Source organism: Leopardus geoffroyi, chromosome A2, assembly GCF_018350155.1.
Source record: "Leopardus geoffroyi isolate Oge1 chromosome A2, O.geoffroyi_Oge1_pat1.0, whole genome shotgun sequence".
NCBI classification, from domain to species: Eukaryota; Metazoa; Chordata; class Mammalia; order Carnivora; family Felidae; genus Leopardus; species Leopardus geoffroyi.
The window spans coordinates 45381395-45388832 of NC_059331.1; the positions used below are offsets into that span (position 1 = coordinate 45381395).

The window sequence follows — 7438 nt, forward strand, 5'->3', positions numbered from 1 at the left end:
AGAAAAAGATAATTTAAAATGAATGCTATTAAAATGGGAACCCAAAATTCATAGTACATAAGGAAATGTGTGATTGGAACCTTATCTTGAAAAATTATATCAAAGTTGCAAAATTTTATTCCAAAGTTAATATGTAATTTTTGAATGCAACTTTGCATAAAATGTAAGAATGAGCAGAACTTAAATCAAGCATTGATTATTAGGGGACAAGAATAATTTTTTTTTTGTATTTTTGGCAGTAGAGAGTGATACAATGTCCTTTCTTTCATGTTTGATTTTCACAGTTTGATAATCAAAAGGGTCACTTCAGCAAAAGTGTTTGAAGGCTTCCTCAGTTTTCCCAAGAGGCTGTCTTTATCTTTGATATTGAAATCTTTCTCTTCTAAAGAATTTATTTTACAAACATTCTTGTCAATTTTCTCTTAATTTTTCTCTACTGGGTCCTTATCTGTGAATGGCGTTGTGTTCAATTAGAGAACTTTTCCTTCTCTCTCTCTTAAGGCTTTCTGAAATCCTGCATTTCAGGGGCAAGATTTGGTGGATTTGCAATTACATTTTGCATTTGTTTTACACTGCTGAAGCACAGAATTGACAACCAATCAATGTGGTATTACCCAACATAGGTAATAGCTTCCAAGTCTGTGGAGAGGAGCTAATTTTATAAGGGGTCAATTATTAGTGAGTATTTTTATTCTTCCAAGATAGCCTGCTTTCAAGTAACTCTATGATAAACACCAATTATATATTCATCCCTTTATAAAAATGAATTTATATCCTAATGATTTTTTTTCCCATTTTACTAACAGTAGTATTATTCACTAAATACAGGTCAATCTCATTATAGCAAAACTCTGATTTTCCATCTCCTCAGTAATCAAAATATTCAACAAACTAGTGTTTACTTTCTGAAGTTTGTATTTAGAAGAAAGAGGCAAGAAAATAACCTCATGTAATTAGTCTGAAAATCCAAATTTTAGGTATGGACCAAGGTTGGTACAATTTCAGACCAAGCCCCTATGTATTCTTTATTTTTTTAATGGTTTATTTATTTTTTGGGGGGGGGGAGAGAGAGAGAGAGAGAACTCACAAGCGGGGGAGGGGCAAAGGGAGGGAGGAAGACAGAGAATCCCAATCAGGCTTCAGGTTCCAGGCCTAGCACAAAGCCCAGAGCAGGCATCAAACTCATAAGCCATGAGATAGTGACCTGAGCCAAAGTCAGATGCCTAACCAACTAAGCCACCCAGGCACCCCTGTATTATTTAATTATAGGAATTGAGGCTCAGAATGTTGCTTAATTGCATGTGGTAAAGTACATGTCATTATAGAAATATTTTAATTTTTAATATTTATTTATTTATTTATTTACTTATTTATTTATTTATTTATTAAATTTAAATCCAAGTTAGTTAACATATGGTATAATAATGATTTCAGGAATAGAATTTAGTGATTCATCACTTACATGTAACACCCAATGCTCATCCTAACATGTGTCCTCCTCAATGCCCCTTGCCCGTTTAGCCCATTCTCCAACCCAACATCCCTCCAGCAACCCTCAGCTTGTTTTCTGTATTTAAGAATATCTTATGGTTTGTCTCCCTCTCTGTTTTTATATTATTTTTGCTTCCCTTTCCTTATGTTCATCCATTTTGTATCTCAAATTCCACATGAGTGAAATCATATGATATTTGTCTTTCTCTGACTTATTTTGCTTAGCATACCACACTCTACTTCCATCCATGTTGTTGCAAATAGCAAGATTTCATTCTTTTTGATCACCAAGTAATATTCCATCACACACACACATACACACACACACACACACTCACATCCCTATACACGACATCTTCTTCATCCATTCATTAGTCAATGGACATTTGGACTCTCCCTACTTTGGCTATTGTCGATAGTGCTGCTATCAACATTGGATCATCACTCCTGTATCCTTTGGATCATCACTCCTGTATCCTCTTAATAAATACCTAGTAGTGCAATTGCTGGGACATAGGGTAGTTCTATTTTTAATTTTTTGAGGAGTCTTCATACTGTTTTCCAGAATGTCTTCACCAGTCTACAGTCTTACCAGCAGTGCAAAAGGGCTCCCCTTTCTCCATAATCTCACCAACATCTGCTGTTGTCTGAGTTGTTAATTTTAGCCATTCTGACAAGTGTGAGGTGGTATCTCATTGTGGTTTTGATTTATATTTCCCTGATGATGAGTAATGTTGAGCATTTTTTCATGTGTCTGTTAGGCATGTGGATGTCTTCTTTGGAAAAGTGTCTATTCACATCTATTGACCACAGGATTGCTTGTTTTTTGAGTGTTGAGTTTGATAAGCCCTTTATATTTTTGGATACTAACCCTTTATCTGATATGTCATTTGCAAATATCTTCTCCCATTTTTTCAGTTGCATTTTAGTTTTGCTGATTGTTTCCTTTGCCATGCAGAAGCTTTTCATCTTAATGAGGTCCCAATAGGTCATGTTTGCTTTTGTTTCCTTTGCCTCCAGAGATATGTCAAGTAAGACGTTGTTGAATCCAAGGTCAAAGAGGTTGTTGCCTGTTTTCTTCTCTAGGGTTTTGATGGCTTTCTGCTTACATTTATCTTTCATCCATTTTGAGTTTATTTTGTGTATGGTGTAAGAAAGTGGTCCGGGTTCATTCTTCTACATGTCGCTGTCCAGTTTCCCCAACACCATTTGCTGAAGAGACTGTCTTTTTTCCACTGGATATTCTTTCCTACTTTGTCAAAGATGAGTTGGCCACATGTTTGTGGGTCCATTTCTGGTTCACCATTCTGTTCCATTCATCTATGTGTTTGATTTTGTGCCAGTACCATACTGTCTTGGTGATTACAGCTTTGAAATAGAGCTTAAACTTTGGAATTGTGGTACCTCCAGCATCACAATTGGTTTTCTTTTTCAGGATTGCTTTAGCTACTTGGAGTCTTTTCTGGTTTCATACAAGCTTTAGGATTGCTTGCTCTAGCTCTGTGAAGAATGCTGGTGTTATTTTGGTAGGGATTACACTGAATATGTAGATTGCTTTGGGTAGTATCGACATTTTAAAAATATTTGCTCTTCCAATCCATGAGCATGGAATGTTTTTTCCTTTTTTTGTGTGTGTATCTTCTTCAATTTCTTCCATAAGCTTTCTATTGTTTTCAGCGTATAGATTTTTCACCACTTTGGTTAGCTTTATTCCTAGGTATTTTATGATTTTTGGTGCAATTGTAAATGGGATCGATTCCTTGATTTCTCTTTCTGCTGCTTCATTATTGGTGTATAGAAATGCAGCTAGGTTCTGTACAGTCATTTTATATCCTGTGGCTTTGCTGAATTCATGAATCCGTTCTAACAGTTTTTTTTGGTAGAGTCTCTTGTGTGTTCCACATAGAGTTGTCTACTAAGAATGTTGTCTACTAAGAATAAAAGTTTGACTTCCTCCCTGCTGATTTGTATGCCTTTTGTTTCTTTGTGTTGTCTGATTGCTAGGACTTGGAAAATTCTCACTCTGCATTATAAAAATGACAGCCAGATATCAACTGTTACAGAAATGAAATAAGATGGAAAATTGTAACAAACTGTTTAAACTAATGTCTTAAAGAGGCTTCCTTCATTGCCAGAGATTTTGAATAGCCCCTTGGTCAGTCATCCAGAATCAATTCTTCACATAACTGATGAACTTGACTTCTACTTTAGGAAGAGAATCACCTTTTTTCACACTTGGTTGCATTTTTGCTTTGATGTCTTCTACATAACTAGGTCGTTTTGGTGTTTTGGGAGTCTTTTCCTGTTTTTTGAAAGATGCTTGACCTTTTGATCTTGATGTTGGTGGTTTTGAGTATTTTCCATTCTGGTCTGATTTTTGTGCATTTGTGGCTGGAGTATCTCATATAGATTTCTTTACTGGAGGCTTTTCTTCAGCTTCTTTATCATCAAAATCATCATCATCATCATCATCATCATCATCATCATTATCATCATCATCTCCACTGGCACCAAATTTTACTTTTTTCTGTGGAATGTTACTACCACATCCAGAGACAGAAGGCTTTCCACATATACTAAGGAGTTTTACATCCTCTTCCTTTTGATCTTCTGACTCTGCATCTTTCTCCACAGCTATGAAGCACTGTCCACTAATATGCACAGGCCCTAAACCACATTTCAATCATGAGACCACAGGTGGTGTTATTTTAAAGCCCGCAAGGGAAACCGTTAGCTGTAAAGACATTTCAAAGTTGCCAATGTGACTTTAATTGGACTGCCTTCATAACTCATTGCTTCTGCTTCAACAATGTGCAATTTATCCTTTGCACCAGTCCCTAAACTAATTGTTCTTAAAGATAACTAGTGCTTGTTTTCATCATTATCTACCTTAAAGTGATAATCTTTGTCAGCCTTTAATTCACAACCAAAAAGATAGTTCTGGAGCCTTAGGGGGCTCATGTCTGTGTCCACTGACTCTTCCATGGGGTGGTGGCATGCACTTAGGTGGGAGAGAAGGCGGATGGAGAGAAATGACTACTGTAACACAAAAGAGCCATGCAGGCTAGAAATATTTTCAAAGTAAAATGTAGATTTACAAATTAAAGTCTATGATACACTAAAGGACAAAAATTGTAGGACCATTTGCAATGAAATGGTCCAAACAGATGAAATAAAAACTGCCACACTCCTTTGATCAGAATCACCCACATGAGATTCCTTTTTAAAGCTGAAACAATTAAAAAACGGGTAGCAAAAGGTCTGTGCATCTAGTTATAAAAGGACCAGGGGCAAGAATGCAGCTCACTGCTGGTACACTTTCTGAATTAAAAGTTAAAATAGAAGATACTTTATAATTAAATAATTTGTCTAGAACAAGCAGAAAAGTTCATCCAAAGGTCAAACACCCAAGAATTGCCAGCTCTAATGTGACATGTGAACTTTATCAAATAGGGACTTGGCCTTCAGACAAGACAAGCAGCGGCAGCTGAATTACCCCCAGCACAGTCAAGATAGAGCATTTTCTCCACCTTGGCACTATTGACGGATAGGGTAGACGACTCCCATTGTGGGCTGTCCTAGTGTTTTACAACATCCCTGGTCTCTAGGCACTAGATGCCAGTAACACAATCCCCACAACCACCCTCAAAATTGTGACAACCAAGGTGTGTCCAGACACAACCAAATGTCTCCAGGGGGGACAAAACTGCCCCCCACCCCGGAAAATGGCTGGACTGTGGCTCTTTCTTATGGGCAGTAGTCCCTTTTACAGTGGCTCATGTAAGGGCTCCTGTATTTTATTTCAGTAGAGAATGTCTTAAGTTTCGATCATTCTACGATGTTTATGTTTCGACCACTCTGAAGAACTTTGATCATTTTCCACCACTTGTACTATTATTTACTAATACTCCTGGAAGCTATTTTTTTTTCCTTTGCACATATGTAGAACCATTCTAGATGCTTATTAAGAGAGTAGTTGATTCACAACATACAGTAGATAACTCTGTACATTGGAGCTTGATTCTTCCAGGAATCCAGGTTGAGAAAGGTTACATCTAATCTGAAACCTGGAAACCACCTGAGACAGCCCCATCTCCTTCACTCCGCTATGTAGTTGTCCTCTTAACCCTAGTTTTCACCCTGACATCACATGGGGGGAGACTCCCACGTAGATGTGCTGAGTAACATTCTGTCTACCTCTTACTTGCCTCACAGGAACCCCTTTCCTATCTTATTACCCCTTCTTCTAATTGAATGATTGATCGCCTGAGATATAACTGGCATATAACACTGCATCAGTTTCAGGTACATACCTTAAAGCTATTTTGAATGGAAATAAAGTTATAATAAGTGGGCATGCACTTATTTTAAGAGTAAATATGTATTCTCTTCCCATAAATGAAGTGCAGCAGTAACTAGAAAGCAATTAAAAACATACACTAAAAGGGGGCGCCTGGGTGGCTCAGTAGGTTGAGTGCCCGGCTTCAGCTCAGGTCATGATCTCATGGTTTGTGAGTTCGAGCCCCGCATTGGGGCTGTTTTGGATTCTATGTCTCCCTCTATCTCTGCTCCCCACCCCCACCCTGCCTCGTGCTCTGTCTCTCTCTCTCTCTCTCTCAAAAATAAATAAATATTTAAAAAGTTAAAAAAAACATACACTAAAAGCAAAAACAGTTATGAAGTTCTAGCTAGGTGGTATTGGCTACAGAAATCTCATCAGAGTCTGAGGTCTGCTCTCTGGGAGACTAAAAAGTGTTAGTAGAGGGAAGGAGAGCCTGTGTGGCTCAGTCGGTTAAGTATCCCACTCTTGATTTCAGCTCAGGTCATGATCTCACGGTTTGTGTGTTTGAACCCCACATCAGTTTCTGCGCTGACAATATGGAGCCTGCTTAGGTTTCTCTCTCCCCCTCCCCCACTCCCAAGCTCTCTCTCTTTCTCTCTCTCTCTCTCTCTCAAACTAAATAAATAAGCTTAAAAAAAACTTACACATAAAAAAAGTGTTAGAGGAGTTAAAGACATGCCAACAGCATGCTGAGAGATTCTCTTTATGGTATAAAAAAGGTCGACAAGTCACTTTTTTCACAAACTTAATTAATGTTATTTAATGTCGTTTACAACTAAAATTATCTTCAAACAACCAGGGCAGTATTATCCCACACTATGGGAAATTATCAATGGATTTATCTGGTCTGTGTGGCAAGAGTCAGGTGCCTTGCAAAGGAGACTAACTATGGTAATTCCCCCTCGTAAAGCTGTCACTTAAGGATTACATGAGGTAAGTGATGTAAAGTAATCAGCATGCTTGGAACGCTGTTGGCACACAATCCTTTTGAAAACTTTTTTTTCTCATTTTATTTATTTAATTTTTTCTGAAGTGTTTATTTTTGTGTGTGTGTGTGAGAGAGAGAGAGAGAGAAAGAGCGAGCGAGCAGGGAAGGGACAGAGAGAGAGGGAGACAGAGAATCTGAAGCAGGGTCCAGACTCTAAACTGTCAGCACAGAGCCCGAAGTGGGGCTTGAACTCATGAGATTATGACCTGAGCTGAAGTCAGACACTTAACTGACTGAGCCACCCAGGCGCTCCCCTTGCTCTTTTTATTTAAAGTGCCAATTCTCGAAGGAAGATGGCAGCGTAGGAGGACGCTGGGCTCACTGCGTCCTGCTGACCACTTAGATTCCACCCATATCTGCCTAAATAACCCAGAAAACTGCCAGAAGACTAGCAGAACAGACTCTTCAGAGCCAAGTGTAGACGAGGGGCCCACGGAAGAGGGTAGGAAGGGTGGAGAGGCAGTGCGCACTACACAGACTGGTGGGAGGGAGCCTGGGAGGTGGAGGGGCAGCCCATCTGGCAAAGCAGAGCCCCCGAGTCTAACTTGCAAAAGTGGAGGGGCCAGACGGAGTGTGTTCTGACAGCCAGGGGGACTTAACATCTGGAAGGTTATAAG

General features: G+C 38.8%; 1 pseudogene; it reads right to left on the minus strand.

Annotated features, from left to right (window-relative positions):
* Positions 1–3497: 3497 nt before the first annotated feature.
* LOC123607600 lies at positions 3498–4491 on the minus strand (annotated as a pseudogene).
* Between the last annotated feature and the right edge of the window lie 2947 nt (positions 4492–7438).